Raw genomic sequence first — 21,730 nt, 5'->3', positions numbered from 1 at the left:
ACATTTTAATTTATAGCTTTTAGAATTATAGTGCTGGCAGGGACCTTGTATGTTGCAAGTGTTTCATTCTTCCCTTGCAGCAATTACTATGAAATATGATGTAGGATTATTGTCAACATTGGTATTTCCCATTTGTTCTGATTGTGACTTAAGTGATTAAGGTAAACTTGCCTTGAAACAAAAAGAAATAAAGCCATAGTATTAACAGTTAACAAGGTATGACAGAAGTCTAATAAAATGAAGAAGTGAAACTGACAACAAAGTGAGTCGTCAGACAAATCCTGGCACTTTTGCTTTTTCCATAAGTAATGGAGACCTGAAGTCCAAAAGTTCTTCAGATCAGCTATGAGTATAAAAGTTTGCATCACAAGTGACACATTTTGAGTTACTTCAAATCTAATGCTTATTATTCTGATTTTTTAAACGCTCTTTAAATTTAAAAGGTTCCCTTTTGATTGCAGAACCCCCATGGAGTGTTATGGTTTCTTGAGGCAGAACATAACATAGACAGATGTTTATTGGCCTTAAGTATGGCACTGAAGACTTAAGCTTTTCTTTGAGCATGGTAATCATATCACTTACCGATCACTTTTTCTTCTCTCATTTACCCCAAGTTCTCCCACTGGTCATTGAAAGGCAGTAACAGAAAAAAAAACAAGACATTGGATATAAGATCTGATTTAGTTATGTTCTCTCCACCCTAATGAAAGATTGTGTTTAGAAATGGATATTCCTGCTGGTATACTCTGCTGGATACATTGAATTTTGGAGCACTATTAAAGTATACAGCTACACAAAACTTCAGAGGGTTACTGTGCTGAATGGTAATTCTAGAGAAACATATATTCAAGCTGTATTGTGTGAAGAAATGTGACTGTGTAATTCTAGAGAACAAAATGATGCTATTGAATGACTTTCCATGACTTTGTGTCACTGCTGTATTGCTTCAAGTTGATAACATCATGAAGATGTTATGATGATGATGATCATCAAATTATTATCAACTTTAAAAAACAATATAGATAGAATTTCTTCATAACAATCAGTTCATAAGCTAGTCCTTCAGTCTTTCAGTTCATTGCTGATGAAACAAGTATGTAACCACTGGTAAGTTTATGTTAAGTAGCATTGCATTACTATGCTGATTTTAATAGGAAACCTTAGATATCTTATGTCCAAGGGCATAGTTTGTCTGTAATTGATAATTCAAATTTGTGACCTGAGGACAAGAGGTTGCTGCAGAACAAAATGAGATAATAAAAATACAAATTCTAGTTGAGCGCTGATTCAGCATAAAGCCTACAATTGACATGGAATGAGCTGATACTGGGTGGCTGTGTAGTGATGCTCCCTTTGCCACCAACCAATTTATATTTTCACCATTCTCAATCATGTTTTCACTTGATCTACTATCCAATTAAAGTGTTTTTCTAGTTTCTGTTTGTCACCTTTCATATCCCATCCCATCCCTTTCATTTTTTATTCTTTTATTCGGTCATTCTTTAGCAATATATTTTAGTATATTGTATTTAAACAAAATAAAGTTAGTTGAATTAGTGTATGTATTTACACTTGCTTGTTTCATTCATGTATTCTTTGCATAAAACATTATCATTAGCATCATTTTTAAATATGAACATGTATAAATTGTTGTACATTATACAGTATTCTACATTTTATAGATTTTGGTTTTTTTCCTTCCTTTTAACTCTCATCTGATATTACTCTTGTCACAAAATAAATGTAGTGGTTTGTACTAATCATTTGAAAGTAGAAGACAGGTGGGGAAGGGAGTTAATTTGTACTGAGCACATCTAAGCACAAAACATCATTTTTTTGAAATGTTCTTCTTGCTTAGTATCTGAAATTCCTTAAGCTGTTTTCTGTCATTCTGACCTTTTTGTCAATTTTCTGAAGTAGTGCATACTTTAGGTATTGAGTGGCAACCATCAACCAAGTAACTTTGTAGAAATGCTAATATGGAGCCCAGGAGCAATTACGTATATAAGCAGAGATTACGCCAAATAGTTGACCAGTAGAATTAGCAGGCTACCCTCTACTTAAACTAGCCACTGGTGAGATTGGATTGTCCCCTTTCTCTGATAATTCTGTGTGTTGTTACTAACAATAACACATCTGAAAGTCATCTTTTGAGGAAGATCTTAGCTTAAGGCCTAGACCAGAGGTTGGCTGTTTATAATCATAGGATTATACTTAAATCAATCAATCAATCATTCAATCAGAATAGAGCTGAAACAGTCCTTGGAGGTCCTATATTCCAACCCCCTGCTCAAGCAGGAGACCCCATACCACTTCAGACAAGTGGCTGTGCAGACTTTTCTTAAAAACCTCCAGTGATGGAGCACCCACAACTTCGCAATGTAAACTGTTTCACTGGTTAACTGTTCTCACTGTCAGGAAATTTTTTCCTTAATTCCAGGTTGCTTCTTTCCCTGACTAGTTTCCATCCATTGCTTATGTATAAATCCTTTTTTTGCAGGATTTGTATCCCATTTAACCAGAATTGTTGCAAATCATCATACATGAAAAGTAGGGGAAGCATCCACAATTCTTTTCTCATCCACTTGTATAATATAATCCCACCAATTTTGTGCTCTAGTAGCCCTTGATTTCCAGAAAAATTGCTTATCTCTGTCAAGGTCTTGATATTGGTAGAAAGTTCTGCTTGACAAAATGCTCAAAAGTTTATGATTCTTTGGCCGTACATTCTTCCTTTTTGCAAGGCTGTTAGTCTATTAGAATAGAGTAAAATGATTCATGTTGTCACATCTTCACTTTACTTCCATTTTCATTTCAAACATTGTTTCATTCATTGCCATTTTCTTTCTTTCTTTCTTTCTTTCTTTCTTTCTTTCTTTCTTTCTTTCTTTCTTTCTTTCTTTCTTTCTTTCTTTCCTTCTTTCCTTCTTTCTTGAGCACTCACTACTCTTTAGTTTTGTTTTCTATGAGATTTGTAGAATTTTGTATTTCAACACAATAGAAAATTTGAGATGATTTTTAAAAAAATCTCTGTAACTGCAGCCATGTATAAGGAGATGACATCAAATACAGTGAAGGCAGAAGAAAAGAAAGTCAAGCAGAAAGGAAAGTGGAATGCACCACTGTAATATAATGCAAATGTTTGAGAGATGAATATTTTATTCTGCAAATATGGACTTTGTACTGCTTTAAAGTGAATATTGACAGACTTATGTAATAATAGCACAGTAGAAGTTATTAAGAGGAACATTATTACCGAGAACAACATCCAAGATACAAGAAAAAATTGAAACTCATGGTTGCGGTGTAGTCATTTGGTTAATGGCTGTTCCTCACACCATATTTTATAGGACCCAATAACTATGTGTGATGATAGATATTTAGCAAGCATTGTCCTCCCAAAGACTACACAATTACTCAAAAACCTTAGAAACCATGTACATTGTTCTGTTCATCAATAAGCATTCAAGAAAAATGGCATTTTTTATGATATTAAAGTGATATCACTGATGTATTTCAGAAATAAAAATGTGTCTTTGATGCAGAAAGTTAGTCCTAACCAATTCCATGAATATGAATTTGCATTTACTTATATAAAGATCAAGCACTTCTGAAAATTATTCACATCCCAGAGACCTTGGGACAATTTATATTACAACAATCAGCAGTGTTAATTAAGGGAGAAGCATCTCTTGTGATCAATGGTATGTTTGAAAGAAAGAGAAATAGTCATAGTTAATTTTGACTTCTAAATATGAAAGAAAGGATCTTCTATCATTAGAACACTAACTGAAGGAAACCACTAGGAAATAAATAGGGGCTAAAGTCACCCTGTAGGGGTGGCGAAGAAAGGAGAGGCACCCTGCAGATTGTGGAGAGCAGCAGCTCTTCAGCTGGTCCCAGGGATTCCCCCTCATCCAACAATGAAGAGGAGAGGCAGCCATTATGGCTGCTGTGAAACTGGGGCACCCAAAGTAACAAAGAATGTGCTGGCACAGTGTAGATAAACAGTGATTGGAACTCGGTGAGATGATTCTTTTTTTTTTTTTCTAGAACCTAATCCCAAAGGAATTCAACCCTGAAAAAAAGACTCTCTGAAATACTTGTCAAAGTGGCAAATAATTACAGAGAGAAAAATTATAAACCCCAAAGAAAAGGAACTAAAAGAAGAATGCAAAATCTTTAAAATGTAGAAAGGTTGGATTTTTAAACTTTAGTGGTAATATTTTGGTAAGGCATTTTAAATGCTGGAATTATTTGTTTTAATATTGACTATTTGCAAAAAAACCTGAAATAAATATTTGTCAGATTTTGTGCAATGTTGACATTTAAGCTGAAAGTGCAATCTATTGGTACATGGGATATATACTAAAGTCCTACAACCTTGAGAAAGTACTTATAAAATAAAAGGGGAAAGAGGGAAATAAATAATATGTGGAGGACTGCTGTGCTATCTACTGTTCTATATTTATTTGCTTCATAGTTATTGGAAATTTAAGTATGAGATTATGGAAGACATCTAAAGAAATGACTTTTAAATGACTGATTTATTGAAATAAATAATTTATGACTGAACTTACAGAGTGGACTTAAGGAAACATTTGGAAATATTCCTGGTTTACTTAAATTGAACTAATTGACTAACTGTGGGATAGAAAGAACTATAACTATTGCATTCCCCTGAGGAGCAATGCCAGGATTAAGTGAACAGCTTTTAAGCTGGCTTTCTGAGGTCATAGACAATTGAGACTTCGGGGTGGTGACAGACTACTGATAGGCTATTGAAGAATATTTGGACCTATCAAAATAAGACAAGATGTTACATCAGAGGGAGATGAGTGGATTTCAAAAAGAAATGGTGTTGATGCTCCAAAGTACCTATGATATGTTGACAAAGAACAGGGAGATAAAAAAATTAATGCATGACATTGTGGGGAAATCAAAAAATGTTCAACAAGGGATAACAAATAAAGATAATAAAACACAGGAAATAGAGGAGATAATAGAAAGACCAGAGAAAAAGATAGAACAGATAAATCAACAAATAAAACAAGAAGAGAAGAAGGAGGAGACAATAAAGACTTATGAATCAAATCAGGGACAATATATATTAAGAGATCAAAAAATGGGATTGGATAAAAATAAAGATATTTTTGAAGAGAAGATAGAGGCCTGGGCAGATCCTCCAGAGGCCCAGCAGCAAAAGATAGTAGAGATGGAAAAATATTTGGGACAAATAGGAAAAATGTAGACAGAGACAAAGACCCAAGGGAGGAGTGTGGGAGGTAAGTCAAAAAACGAATAAGAATTGAAATATTAAAGGGAACAAGAGATGATAGTTGGAAAAGGAATGCTGTTTAATATAAGATTGGCTTTACTGAGAGTGAAAATAGAGGTAGAAACAAGATCAAGGGGGAATATTATTATACACATTTTATATAATATACTAGAAGTAATAATTTGATGTAAAGATTAGATGTTGAACGATGGTATTATGTATGTTTAAATAATATTGTACTTGTTATTGGAACAGCGCACAAAAACATTGAACAACTAAACAATGAAAGAACACACTCTAATACAAATATGAATAACATCATAATTACATGATTAACATAACAAATATTATTATTATTTAAATAAATGATACCCAGTTGTCTCACCATTCATATAATGATATTGATGTATATCCAAAAACAGAAAAAACATTACCAAAAAAATTAAGTTTTGTTCATTTTTAAAAATAAAAGTTGACCACAAGCATTTATACATTTCTTCCTCGTTGGGACGGCAAGTATTTTATATAGAGTCTAAAAGGTGGGTAAATTCAAATGTCCAAATAATTTGAAGAAATTAGGTCTTTAAAATAATGGCTCATGATTCCTATACATTCAGACTGTTGTGCTTAGCTAAGGATTCAGATACACTTTTTATATTTACCATTTAGTTTCAGGCAGGCATATTATAAAATAGTTATTTTTTAAAAAAAAAATGACTGATAGATGATAACTATTCCTCTGAAATTAACTTCAAATGAAGAACTTATGTGGGAGAAAACAAAATTAGCCTTCCAACAGTAGATCTTCAAATTGTAATTCTACGTAGATCTTGCCACAAATTTTACTACATATACAATACAGGCCTCTTTGTGTTAGAAATAGCTGCCCCCAATTGAATGTAGCCAGTGCAAATAACTATAGAATTTCTCATGTTTTTCTCATAATATGAGCAGAAAGAAATTCAGCCACAGAAACATTAAATATGGAGAAATATGGAAAATCTGGCTTTTCTTTGACACCAGTGATAGAGAGAAAAGGAGAGATATAATCTCAAAGTGCATTGCAAGAGATGTACAAGATTTTTGAAAATATTTGTCTCAAGGCTACTTGAAAACATTCATCTTTTGTTAGCTGCTAGAATCAGAATGGCCGTGGAACTCTTTTGGGATACCATATATCCAGTCTTGCCCTTACAACAGATGAAGAATGGGGAAATGTTTTCAGCGTGTACTTTAAAGGATTCTTTGCCTATAGTGAACATTTCCCTCCAAGGGATGTAATATTGAGACTTGTTATCTGCAACTCCTTTAATTTCCCTAGCCAGAGATTATGTCACCTTCTGCTGAAAGTTGAAGCTTGCAGGTTCTTTAGTCAGTCTCCCAGCTCTTTGTCTATCTCCCTATAGCACTTTCTTAGGCAATAATAGAACATTCCTGCCTACATTCATTATGGGGTAGTTCATTCATAAGATGAGGATTAACTAGGTTCCATGCTGGCATGGTATACATTAGTTAATTCCTTCAGATTTTTCACAATTTATTTTTTTGTATTAGTGGATTGTGCCTCTACTTCCTTTAAAACAAAATTGGAAGGCATTCCAAATCAATCAGTTCATTTCAGGGAAGAGGAGGCTGTTCAAGCTTTTACATACACACCTACAAACGTACATACATGCATTCAATTCCATGCTACTGCCATATGATATTAAACAAGGCATAAGCCTTGACACAGTATTTATTGTGAATAGTAATTCCAGAATGGTTGAAACATGTATATGTAGATTCCAATAACTTAACAGATTCCAACAGCTGACAAGGATATTTAGCAACTTATCTATTCTGAAGCATAATGATATTTGCAAAACAAGAATTCTTAAAAAAAAAAAAAAAAAAGCAAGTAGTTTGGGACATTCAGAGTATTGACTGATATCAAATTAGGATCTGCATATATTTAATTTCATTTTGTATGCTCATGCGTGTGGATTTTCAGATAGGCTATCAATTTTTTCTAAACAACAATGTATCTTTCATCAGAGGCATTTAAAAGTTTTATGTTATGCATTCTCGTAATATTTTTGCAATTGTCTCCAGAGACTGCATCAAAAACTTTCAGAAATCTCACTGAATTCATAGATTGTAGACTGCCAGCCTCTAAGATACTACATTTAAAATAGTATACCAATGAAATCTGGTAAAAAAAGCTCATAGTCCCCATGCATGCACTAGCAGGGAAAATATTGACAGGGGGTAAATATGCACATATGCCAGCTTTGAGAAAGCATGCATAGTTCCCTGGGAGCTATAGATACAAATACTAATTGAACTATTTTCCCCTGGAAATTTGCCGAGAAGCATTTGGCAGGGTTATTTTCCCAAATCATGGATCTGCAAGTTATTGTTTGCTGTTTCATGCTGCTAGCACTTAACTGATATGGATTCAGCTGTTTGCAGTATCAGCTTGAGTTCCAGATACTGAATAATAATGCAAATGCTATTAATCAAAAGCTGCAATCCATTGGATACACTACTGAATATAAACCCAACACTGTTCTTGGAAATGTGAACTGAATAATTTGTTCACAGAGTTAATGTTCACATTAAAACAAAATAAATCCATTAGTCTTCATGCTATTATGCGGCTTACCTGGCATGCTAAAATAAGTTTTCTTCTATTTATGGAACAAATATGTCAGAATGGAGATAAGTAAAAATGTAGGCTGCTATTTGTATGTTTGCACGTTATGGATTTATTACTTTTTATGATGTACAAAAGGCATATTTATATAATGAGAGGAAATTTTATTTCAATAAAATCACTCTTTTTTGTTTTTGTTCCAATTTTTTTTTTTGCCTACCTGTATAATACCATAGTACCTTAGATTCAGATATCTTCAAACCATTTTCTGAGGCAGAAGCCATAATAGAGAATAGAGAGAGAATAGAGCGAAAATTCTTTTATTGGCCAAGTGTGACACAAGGAATTTGTCTTGGTGCAAATGCTCTCAGTATACAAAAAAGAAAAGATACATTTGTCATGTGATACACAAAAAGAAGGTTGAACTTAAAGCAGCAACTTTGAGCAACTCTAAAGAACACTCAAGGAACAAAACTTCTCCAATGTAAATTTGTTTAAATATCCCCATGAGCCTCTTCAATGAATGCTCAAATATACTGACAATGTGACATTGGTTCACATGAGACACTCATTTTATTTTACCTTCCTCTTCTGAATTAGACAATTAGAAAGTCAGTGAGAAACCTTCTGAAGATATCATTGGCCTACTTTTTAAAATGTGTTGGCAGTTCTTTGATTTAAATTGGGCAGAGACAAGAAACCTTGAATCCTTCTAATTGCATGTTAATTCTCCTTAGTCCCAGCCATCATAATATACTGTGAGAATTGCAGATTGAGGCAGTTTCTGCCTTGATGTAGATGGACATTTAGATTGCAGACCTGCCATCTGAAATGATACAGCCTGACACTTTTCACAATGGGAAAAATGAGTTTAATTGAGCTAGCCTTGTAAGTTCTGACACTTTTCCTAGAATGCTGCCATTGCCTCTTTCTGGATGACATTTGTTTATTTGTTCTTTGGCTTTCCATTCTCCATACAGTTCTGATATTTCCTGAAGGCCTCTAAACCGAATATTGACCCTATACCTTAATTTCACAGTCAGATGAGATCAGTCAGGCACTGCAACATTCTGAGATCTTTGAGTAAATAAAGATTGTAGATGCCAATTGTGTATCATTGGATTGTCTGACATCTCTTAAATTCACCAATGAATTTCAGCAAACCTTTCAAACATATATTCTAAAATATGTTCAGGGATCACTTTTCATCCCTCCAGAATTACCTATGCAATTTAGAATTATATAATGGAATGAAGAATATACTGTATATTTTAACATTTTGAGAAGCAGGGTTAGTCCCTGAAGTTTTCTGGGCAAAATTTCATTAGTGGTTTGCTTTTGCCATTTTAACAGTGGCAAATACAGGTCAGTTTACATTTCCAAAGACCTATTTGAAATAAAAGTGCTTTCCAAATGAGGTGAGATAGAGTTCAATGAACCTTATCTGACAAAAAGTTTTAGGGTTGTAACTAACACATCATTATGTACTTATATGAAATAAAGAAGATACATAAGGAAAACAGAGTAAAGCATGTGTCTTGAATATACTCAGTGGATACCTTGCTAGGAAAAAAAAACAGAAGGAATATTTAAATGTCTCTCTATGCTTATTCCATGCTATTTAGATACAAATGGATGGATGTTGGTACCTCTGGCAAGAGAGTAGATCTTTTTTTAAATAGGTGAGAAATTTTCAATTCAGCAATGGTTAAGGGCCCAGCAACAGTGTTTCTATCATCTAATTTACTCTCAAGAACCAAGTATTTTTTCCTCAGCTTTCTTTCCCCCAAACTGAATGTTGGAACTGCGTTTTCTAAAAAAAAAATCAACAAAAACCAGAACAATATAATTCAGAAATGAAGGTCCTATCTCTAGCTATCAGTGAACCTATGGAGAACCTGTAAGCATCCTAACCTACCCTTAATTTTGTTTAGATGTTAAACAGGAAATTGGTGAGCAAACAAATAAAGCACCAGCATGTATCATCCCCTTTGTTTACAATGCAAGAAAAAAAAACCCACTCTAAACTATAACTATAATTTTGTTTGGAAATGTCCATTTTGTGACCTTGGCAGGTATGAACATGACAATACCTCATGAAAATATCCACTATATGATTTCAACATTTCCAATGTGCCCAAAATGGTTGCTTACCCAAATAACTGTTAAACATAATCCACCTTGCATTCCTGAGACCTTGGCAGATAAGCAAAAACAATTTTATGGTTTTTTAAAAGGAGTTTAAGAATAACAGTAGCTTGTTTCAGACTCGAGACATTTGCAATTGGAATAGCTATTTGTTAGTTCTGTTTGCCAAATAGTGTAAATGAGTCCTTTGATTCTACCACAGGTTCTTGGCAGTCTGTTCTTCCTTGTATCCTGACATCATGTTCCACAAAGTTTCCACAGCTCCTGGGTTATCAGGGGGAAGAAGGAGGAGCCTCCTCACTGACGGACCATAGATCGCAACTCTCTGTGGCTATGGTCTGTGCTCTTTCATTGGAGAGCCCCGATCATTACGATTAGGGGCTGAAGCTGCCTTGGAGAGGTGGTGGGGTAAGGGGAAGCCGCAAGCCAGGTTGAGGGGAGCCACATCTCCCCTCCTGGGCTTGGTCTTTTTCCCCCCGAAGACAACTGCAGTGGTGGTTTAAAAGGTCCACCCCAAAGAGGAGGACTCAGCTGGATTAAGATTTGTGTAGGAGGGAAGAAAGAGGTGGATAACGTCTGAACCGAGACAACTGGGCAATAAAACTAAACAAAAGTACCCCAGGATTAAGGTAACGTGGAATTTTTAAGAAAAGAAAAGTGAGCAGCGAAATTACAAAGGAACAGGGGAAAAAAATTTTTTTTTTGACAACTAAGGGGGGCTTCGAACCGGGAAAGGAAGAAGCTGGAACTAAAGATTTAACTAAACTGGACTAAAATATTTTGGGAATAAACAGGCATAAAATAAAGCTGGACTTAAAATTGTCAAATAATAATAATAAAGTTTAAAAATTGGAGACTGGGCTGTGCTGGAATATTGAGGTTTGAAAAACCCTAAATAAAAAAAATAGGGGAAAAAGGTGAAGACTTTGTATAATGGAGAGTGCCACCTTTTGACAAAAACTTGAGCTAAAAAAAAAGGGGAAGCATCCTGTTTCTGAATGAACTTGTGTGGATATAACATTAAAGAAATATTGAAACAAAGTAAGAATCTTAGAAAGTGAAAGCAGAACCAGAATAAAGAAAAAAGCAAAGAAAGACTGACTGTGGGATTGATTGATGTTTTTGGTATAGACCCTGGGCTGGCATAACTGAGAACTTTAGAAAATTGAAAGAAGAAAGAAGGAAAGTAAAAGTGGTTGTTGTTTTTTTCTGGACTTTAACGATCATAAAATATAAGAGTGTGTAATGATGATATCTCTTCAGGAATTAAAAAATGGAACTTAAAAATATAAGAGAATTACTACAGGAAAGAGGCGAATCACTTTGCTCTGTGTTAGAAAAAATGGAAATGGCAATTGAAGAACAAGAAGAAAGAGCTTCAGAGGAGGAGGAGTCGATTCAAGGAGAAGACATTTTAAATAGACAATTAACACAAAGAACACTATAAAGAAGTGTGGAAAGAAGGAAGGTTAAAAAGTTGAGATTTAAGAAAGCAATCAAAAGGGGGAATACCTGTGAAGTCAGGAAAGGCAGAAAGACCCAGCAGAAAAGGGGAAAGGAAGATATTAAGAAAGAGAAGGATATAAATGGAATGAGAAAAGATATGGGGAAAAGAGGGGGAGGAGAAGCAGTAAGAAACAGGTGCATGAAATAAAGAAATACGGAAATAGTAAAATGTTGAAAAGAAATTGTTTTTTCAGAGATAATGGTTGATGAATTAAAAAGGGGATTCTGCAGGGTGACAAGGGGTAATAAGAATATCTCGGCAATTAAAAATATTTAGAAAATAGGGTAATATAGATACTGATAACTCTTATTAAAAATCAACGGGGGGAAATATGCTGCAGAATCCAAATGAAAATATGCAATGATTATTATTGTAACTTCTTTAAAATAGTGGTTTATTGGGAATCAAGATGAGGGAATAAAGGTATATTTTAATCATTGAGGTGCCACACTCAAAGCAGTAAAAGGGGGGAAACCTATACTTGTTTTTTTTTTTTAAGTATTAAAATTTGTATTAATCTCAAATTTATAAAAAGAATGTATAATGGAAAGGGAATATGACAGACTAAAGAACCAACTAAATTAATAAGTTAATATAGACTATTAAAAGCAAGGAGAGAGATTGGTTGTTATTATTATTATTATTATTATTATTATTATTATTATTATTATTATTATTATTATTATTATGCAAACACATATTGTTTATCTTTATTTTTAAAATAAATATTAAGGGATTATATTTGAAATAATTGAAATGAAACAAAAAGATGTTTCAATTGAGATTAATGAGAGAGGCTAGAATTAATGTGTTTGTTTCTCTCCTTACTGAAAATTTGGAATGGAAAAGGTAATAATAGAATTAAGTATGCATATATGAATGTATAATTGCTGTCATATTTGTATGTAAAGGTGATGACCTGGAAATATGTTGTCCACTAAAAAGAGATTTTTGTTTTTAATGTGAAAAACTGAATAAAATTTGTTAAAAAAAAGTTTCCACAGCTCCTCTTTTAGGTGTCAAATATGAGACATACTGTGGCTTTCAAGTATAATTGAAAATTATAATGCCTAGGGCTACTGGCAATGGTGAAATAGATGTTCTTATTTGAAGCAATACAGGCAGAATTTGGTGTGGTACAAAGACTGATAATATTATTTTTCTTTAGTTAAAAAGAGATGAAGTTCAGTATTAGCAAAGATAAGGGCAAGACTGGGAAAGAAGGATATCATAGTTTATTGTCCATGTCCTATTGTTTCTTTTATTTTTTATTTTTCTTATATGTATCCATTTATTCATAACTATATTTTTACTTATACCTATTATCTTGTAAACAATTGACAAAAATAAATAAATAAATAAAAATATATAACATACTACTGAAAAATAAGATAACATTCACTTAACCGCTGAATAGAAATGGAAGGCAAAATCACTGGTGGTGAGTGTCATTGTTACATTAAGCCCTACAGTTCTTACTGTTATCAGCTCTCCACCCCTCATAGGAAGCCCACTTTTAAGCACAACAGTTCAAACGCTTGTTAATCAGAAAACATATTTAGGCCTCCCAAACAATATTTGAAGGATCTAAACACTGCACAGAGGGAGAGGGAAAAGGGAGTAGTCTGAACGGAAATCTTACCTTTGGTGTCCAAATAATTCTGTCTCTGATGAGATCCATATGAAGGAGACATGAAGCAGTTCAGAAAATCCAGGAAATAATTTGTTTTCCCAATGAGGCCTTGGAATGGGAGGAATATGCCTGAGCTACTTGTCTCCTGTCCTTTTTATTAAACATAGTCCTCCAATGGTGGGATTCAATTTTTTTTACTACCGGTTCTGTGGGCGTGGCTTGGTGGGTGTGGCAGGGAAAAGATACTGTAAAATCCCCATTCCCTCCTCACCCCACTAACCTATTTTCTAGCTCTGTTCTCCTGTGCAAAGCAACAAAAGGAGACCCAGCTGATCAGCTGGGACTCAGGAGGCAGATAAGAGATGGGGGGAAGGTCTAGACAGAGGTGGTATTTGCCGGTTCCCCGAACTACTCAAAATTTCTGCAATGGTTCTCCAGAACTGGTCAGAACCAGCTGAATACCACCTCTGCCTCTCTCTCAAAGATTCAACGTTGTGCCAATTACAGGACATGGAAGATGAATACATTGGGTTTGCTTCCCATTGGGAGGGTTTCAGTACAGAGATCCTATTCTATTTTTAGAGGCTTTATATTGATCAGACTTTTAAATTTCTTTAAATTTGAAATTAGTACTTATCCATGGCAATATTCAGTGTTTAACATCCACACTGATCTATTACACCTTGGCATCATTTATAATTCCAATATGTTTTCTTCCAGAGAAGAAGCCTGCTCCTTTACCAAGAGTTGGTGCATTTCTAAAATATCATTGCTACCAGATAAAACGTAATTCCAGTTTCTTTTATATTTAGATGTTTTACACCATAGATCTAATTTCTATATCATATTTTAAGAAGTTCACCCTCTAAATGTTCATCTGAACAAGTTGTTTTTAGAGATTATGTTTTTCTAAATGAAAATGATATTGTTATATAATTTATTTGAATGCAGCATTATCTAATCTTATCTAATAGCTTATCTAATAAGGGGTAGACAATATTTTACTTTTGTTTCTAAAGAGATTTTCTAATCAGGATTATTTGTAGATGAATTGTTTGAAATCTGAGTTTAATCAAGATTTTGTTAAGCATTCAAAACAGCAGAAGGTGGCAAATTTATATCCTGGTATGTTTGCATACAGTAATGAAACTGGATTTCCTTTTTGATTTATCACAGCAACATGAGAGTTGCTACAAAATTCTCTTCCCCACAAAATAGTAGATAAGAAATCCTGTTGACCTGGAAAAACTCAAGATATTGTAGAAAGAAGAGATACTGTCCATTTTTCCCACATGACTCTGAAACTTTCAGTGTCCTGAAAGTTGGAGAGAAATTTGCTGCTTAGATAACATTAGAAGGCTTTTTAATGTTAGAAGTTAGGAGAAAGAGTATTGCAGGTAAAAATTATTCCAATAGACACAAGGAAGCATCAACATATAAAACAAAGTTGGGTTGTTCCTTGAGTTCTGAACTTAATTAGAAGAGATTTAGAACTATAATGTGAGTAATAATGCTTAATCGAAAAGTATACAAAGTGTAGGGAGGAGAGTTGAGAGGGACACATCATCTTTTAATGACATGTTGATGATCATTCTCTGAAAAATGGACAGAACTTTGATAATGATTTGGGTGTAGGTAGACATAACTTAAAATAGATTTAATTTATATTAAAATTAATTAAATTACATTCAGCTAATATATTTATACTCCCTTTGAATCATTATGTTCCCTTCTGGTGATGCATTTTATACAGTTTCTGGAGGGTTGATTATGATTTATTTCCCCCAAAACAGTTTTAAAAACCCTCAGTAGTTATTGTAAGAACTCTGTATGACTAAGGAATGAAATAGGAATACAACAAAGCACAAATAGGTAAACATATTTTACCTGCTATATTTGTGCATTGAGGGAAGGACTGTAATTTAAGCTAACTGCCTTCATGCAATTGCTTATAATCTTAGTCATAACCATGTACCTGTAGCATTTTTCTAAGTGGGAGTACAGAGCAGAGAAAATTAATAACAACAACAATAATAATAGTAATAGCAGCAGCAGCAGCAGCAGCAACAGTAGTACAATAGAATGTCAAAAATAATTTTGTTGTCGTTTTATCCAATTTGCTAAATTGGATGAGTACTCCTGTGGATTCTTCTTGCTTTTTGACTATTTTTTTTAAAAAACTCATGTGTATTTATGAGGAACACTATCCAGATTACTGTATATTTATTACTCTCAACTGTTGAAGTGAACAGTTTTTGCACTGTATAAAGAATCACATAATCATCTTGAATGAAAAATGCTTCATTTGTATAAAGGAGATGGTGAAGTTTATGTCCAAGAAATAAATGTATATGGGCAATATATGTGTACATTAATGTATTAGGTACAATATTGACATATAATATTTTCATCTTATTGAAGTGAAGCCTCATTGCTACTTCCCCCTTCATTTTGATGATGATTGTTGTGCCATTTGGGCACTAATTCTTGGCTTCATTTATTCCCATTCTACTAGAATCACCTGAAGCAGAACATTTAACTCTAGTTGTACAAACAGACTCATGCCAAGCTGGAAGTGCTTTCCTCATATAATTTCAAACCTCCATACCTGAACCACTTGTAACATAAACCAACTAGCTACATTTTATCCTAGGATACTATATGAAGCCATCTGGTATGTCAGTTCATTTTTCAATGTGTCATATGTTCACTAAAATTGAGTGAAACAAATCTCTAGTAGCCATGGATGAGCATGTTGTATCTACTATATCTAGAAATGTCAAATGTGATGGTATAGAAATAATAGAAAGACAAATTCATAAATGCCATGCAAACATAGTTACTGATACTCAATAAAGACATGGGTAGAATCTGCCCCACCTGGTCCCTAATCACTTTTCAGTGTGTGAGAGAATGTGATTGATATAGTCTATGACAAGATTGCTTCCACAGATAATACATGGTGAAAAATAATATTGGGAGAGGCAAAGGAAAGGAAGTATTATTATGCAGAAGTGCCATTTTATGATTGAACATTAAGTAGCATGTGTTTTATTACTTTAATTGATAGGGCATTATGCATAACACTTAGGGGGAGCTCTTTCCAATTACCAGTGAAGAGATCCTTTTAAAAAAAGTATCTTCTCATATTTTACACTGCTATTTTTTAAAAAATGCTGTTATAAATTTTACATTTATGTTCCTACTTTTATGTTTCCACCTAAAAAATGTCTGATTAAAGTAATGAATGATTATTGCTAGTCTCATTTCTATAAATTCTGAATATTTCCCCTGTTTTTGATTAAACCCATTTTGTTCTGATCAATTTCTCCAGACAATAGATAATTTCCCTCAGAAAATACATATTGTATCTGTTATGAAAACAGAAAAAAAAATGTTTGATACTTGTAAAGATTGTATAAGAAGGAATCATACTTTCTCCTATTTCCAGTTCAGATGCAAATTGGTGAGAACCCACACATAATCCTTGAATATGATAGTTCTATATGGATAAATGGAGCAATATAATTTAGAATATATTAGATTAATAGAGAGGGGGCGGAGAGGGAGGGAGGGAGGGAGGGAGGAGGGAGGGAGGGAGAGAGAGAGAGAGAGAGAGAGAGAGAGAGAGAGAGAGAGAGAGAGAGATTATACCCTATATAGATATAAATATAGATATAGATAGGTATCAATAAGTGGTAGATGTCTTACTGTTGGGAAACAAAACTACAAATGACTCTCCTGAATACATAGAATAATGGGGTAGGAGAATCTGGGCACTCTTTCTCACATTTCTCCTATTCTCCATCAGCAGTGAGTCAGAATATTTTTCAGTTATTTTTTAAATACCAAGATTTTTAAAAATACCAGTCTCCTTGGACAGATACTCCTTCTTTAGCCCACTTCCTTTGTCAAGCTCTTTCTGAAGTTCAACAATCTTGCACGAAGACTTATTGTTTCAGGGTTATAAATCTAATTTTTTTTAAATAAAAGTTTTATTTGGGTTTTCACAAAACATAATACAAATAAAATATCTTTTTTGAGAGTAGCATGATTCCAGATTATCACATCTCCATACAGACATAATCTCAATTACATATTCATCTTAATATTCTTTCATATCTTGTCACTATTTTATCATTTTATCAATAATTTTTCCCTTCCCTTACTTTCCTCAAACTTACTTATAATTATCTCATTCCTTTCTAATTCAATTACATATCTTTTTTCTAAATTTCTATCTTTCTAGTCATTATGTTTGTACTTTTGTCTGTCCTGCTTACAATTTCATACATTTTTTTCCATCATCATCCTGAACAGGAAAAGAAGAAAAGCACTTCCCTCCCCTTCCAGGCATTAAAAAGGAAGGTTTTTCCCCTGTAATTACTAAGTAGAGAGAATCACCTTTATATCGTATAGTTGTTATCTATTCAAATCTCATTTTACATTTAGTTTACACATTATACAATTATAATGTTCAGTTTCTAATATCTATTTTATATCATATAACTCTTATCAGCCAAATTCTGCTTGGTACTTCCTTTTAAAAATACACAGTAAATTCTAAGAAAAGAAAAAAATATATAACAATAATGAATAAAATGGTTATTCTATTCAAATTCATCCTGACAACTGACATTGATTTCATTATAAATCTTTTACATTTCTTTTCAATTATATTTTATAAATCATTAAGAACAATTAAAGTATTTTCATTCCTTCCTCTTATTCCCTCTTACTTTTTTCCCTTTTTCTTTTTATTTCATTTAATTATTAACAAACATTCCATTACATAACAATACCAGTTTTATGTTTCACTTTAATCACCTGTTTCATATTTTCTAGCTCATTACTATTTTTAATATAACAACACTATCTCTTGTACCCTTGCAGGATCCTCTCTTTTAATTTATATTTTTAACCATTACCTCTATGTCTTTTAATTAGGCTAATACCTTTAACCCTTGTATGTTTCCCCTGTTTCTTTATTTCCTGTTTCTGTCCCTTATAACTTCTTTTCCTTTTTATCTTTCCCCTCTTTTTCTCACCACCCTTTTTGTCCCCCCCTCTCTAATTCTGCCTTCTGTAATCCTCTCTTCTGCTTCTTCCTAATATTATATTTACCTTTCAAACTATTCTTTTTTTTTAGTTGTTTCCTCAGATCTTGACTTTTTTACTCCCTTTCCCTCCTTTTCCCATTTTACCCCACATGGAATTATTTGGTCATTGAAGATGGCTTCTTCTTTGTCCACCCCTTCTTGTTCTTCAAGCATTTCTTGTTGTTTTTCATAGTTCAGAATCTCCATTTCTAAAAATTGAAGTGCAAAGCCAAAGGATCCTCCTCCCTCTTGTGACTCTTTTTTTCATTTTTTTTGAGTTCCACTTTTATCTCCTTAAGGAGTATTGACATTTTAAACACTTTTAAACAACCACCTGATTAATTTTAGTTCAAACCACTAGAAATCCAACACCCAAAATTCCAAATAATCCAAAGCTGTTTCTTGTTGCTTTTTTTTTTTTTTTTGCACTTTCCCTTTCTGGGGGCTCTGTTATCTTGTAGCAAAGTTTCAGTTATAATTCTTTGGAAGTCTTGCTAAAATTCCACTGTTAATTCTTTTTATTTCCAGGTGGTACTCTCTGCTGTTTCCAAGTCCCATCCTTTCTTTTTTCCTCTACTTTCCTCCTTTTGAAGGCTTTAGAATATCCAGAAAGTATTTTCCCTTTGACACTTTAATTTCAGCTTAAAGTTGCCTGTTAGTGTCAAAGTAAATTAACACAAATTTCTTACTTAAATCTCTTCTTTTTAGAACTCAAAGCCAATTGTAGCTGTCAGTGTTAGAGAGAAAAAAATATTGTTTTCCTTTTCCCTCTCTCCTCCACCACTTTAAAAATCTTCTTTTAAGAGTAACGCTCTTGATAATTTAAATTCCAGGGTACCTTGCATAGATGTTTTCTCTGCTTAGCCTAGTTGTCAAGCTCTCCCCTTATCTTCCTCCTGCTTATTCTTGTCCGGTTGGGTTCTTCTTTGAGGTGGCCATTGCTGACCACCACTGCAACCGCCTTCAGGAAAGGGACTAATGACCAACCGAGGAGGAGATATGCAGCTCCCCACAACTCAGCTGGCTTTCTTTCCCTTCTTCACCACCTCTACAGGGTGGCTTCAGCCCCATATACAAATGATCAGGGTGATCCAGCAATGAGCATGTATTGAAACTGCGCACGATTGCGGATTTTGGTCCATCACCGAAGAAGCCCCTGGGGTTATAAATCTTTTTATAAATTAGGGTTATAAATCTTAATTTTTGTTCTCTATTTATTTGTTAATCTCTATTTATTTGTTCTCTATTTATTGTTAATCTCTTAATTTACTGGAAGATAAGGAAGGCTGAGGGATTGGAATTTCCAAGACATCTCCTCCTCTTCCTCCTCCTCCTCTCCATTAAAAAAAAAGATAAAATAGAGGTGGAGAAAGTGAATGATTATCAAGGGAAATGGTATTCAGGCATTTTTGCACTTGATTTAAATAAATCTATATAATAGATGATTTAAGATAAATTAATCCAGGTACAATAGTTTTTGTGAGAAATCAAATTTGCAGAGATCTTCATAACTCATGTGAATATGATTCTGATGAAAACGATGTAATTATAGAATTTGGATTGGAGAATTCCTAAGAAATGTAAGACGTTTTTGCACAAAGAGAGGGAATTCCAAGATGTTTGTAAATAAAACATTACCTATACTTCACAATCCAGAAATAGGTATTTGAAATGGTAGGCAATTCACCATCTCCAACCTTTATAGAGTTCCCCAGAACTGAATTCAAACTGAAATGTTTCCTAAGGAAGTCTTCTTTTGTTAAATGCAAAGTTGGGTATTTATACTGCATAGCATACATAAAATTCTATGTTGTCTTCTGCAAAAATATAAAATGATCTCTGTCAGTGAAGGTATTAACTCACTGCTAGTCCATTGCACAGGTTTATCCACCAATCAGTAACTTTTGACTTTTTTCCCTTTGATTTGAACACTGAAGAACTGGATTTAAACTTTCAGGAAATTAATATATCCATGTCCAATTCCATCCTCCACTCAAAAATATATTGCAAACCAGGTCCTCCCCCCGCCCTCTCTCTCTCTCTCTCTCTCTCTCTCTCCCCCAATAGGGCTGGGTACATTGATCAAATGAGTCAGGAACATAAATGAAACTAATTATAGTGACCATTAAGAACTGGACAGTTTCCAGCCTCTGACTGTGTCAACAGAAGCAGCATTACAAAGATGCATTGGAATGTTTTACAGCAAAATTAATGATGGAAGAAAAGAGAAAATGTCAACAACGAAAAGTGATTCCAGGCCATCTAGGTATGGAACTGGGGATAAGTGGAGGTGACATCATGAGAACATGCAGTATCTCTCAAAATCATTTAATAAACCATCTTCATGTCATAACAACTGGACCATGAGGATGAATCCTTGGACACAAGGAAAATTTTCAGTTTCACAGAACAATTCCTATTGTAGACATTACTATTATGATTTAATGCCTGAGGAAATTATATACATGCTCTCCCCGAGTCTCTTATATCCCTGAAGATTTTTATGAGAGAAATAACATAAGAGGGTTTGAATTCTCTTTGGATTAAAGATAATATTTCATTAGTAAACACAGTATTGCTGTATACTATATACGGGTAAGTGCTATTCAGAACATTTGCAGTTGTATAATTCAACAGAATGCAAGGCATGGAGTTATGAGAATATGTCAGCATGCATCAGGTTATTATTATGTGATAATAATCAGATAGATCGCACTAGGAAACCAAATTGATGAATGCTAATACTACTATTATAAGGCTATGGTAATGGAATCTTGCCACCCTCCTCCCTCTCTTTTTCATTAAGAGAATTAGGGTTAAACATGTGATCCTTTCTGAAATTACATTTCTGTCTCAGACTCAAAATTCTTTTGCCTGCCCTGTGTGGCTTTTCCTCCTGTTCTGCAAAGCTATTCTTATTGCCTGTCATACAGCTATAGATTCACTCAGTCCTCCATCCTTTCTAGTGATGATATAAATGCAACCTATGAAGTTAGTTTAGTTAGAAAATGTATACTTCATCTTTTCACATTTTCAGGGTACATGATAACAGAATTTCTAAAATGCAAGATTTGGGAAATGTTCCTGCAAATTAGCAGTGTATGCAGAGGAGACAAGAGCGATCAGAAAGGTAAAAAGCACATTATAACATTGTGGCATTGCAATGCAAGTTCCACCTAACCTACATCTGTGTTGTGACATCATTCTGAAAGGACTGAATTCATTCTGATAAAAGCAGCAATGTCTTATGGAGTATAAATCATACACTTTGATTTAACAATTAGCCTTTTCTGCTAGTCCAAGGCTGTAGAATAAACCAAGATAAAAAAAAACCAACATTTAACTATGCCTTGAGAACAGACAGAGTGAAACTAAAATAGATTCTAAGTTCATACTCAGTAACATTAATCAGAAGTTCCTAAGTTGTCTA

General features: G+C 33.7%; 1 protein-coding gene across 1 annotated transcript in view; it reads left to right on the top strand.

The window, feature by feature from the left end:
• Positions 1–21,730, top strand: part of CDH12 (cadherin 12) — a 787,338-nt gene that overhangs the window by 251,424 nt on the left and 514,184 nt on the right. The window lies entirely within an intron of this gene.

The sequence above is a fragment of the Pseudonaja textilis genome, chromosome 3, assembly GCF_049901715.1.
Source record: "Pseudonaja textilis isolate UNSWEBS1 chromosome 3, rPseTex1.2, whole genome shotgun sequence".
NCBI classification, from domain to species: domain Eukaryota; kingdom Metazoa; phylum Chordata; class Lepidosauria; order Squamata; family Elapidae; genus Pseudonaja; species Pseudonaja textilis.
The sequence above is the reverse complement of the archived record's forward strand: the minus strand, read 5'-3'. Positions and strand labels throughout refer to the sequence as shown.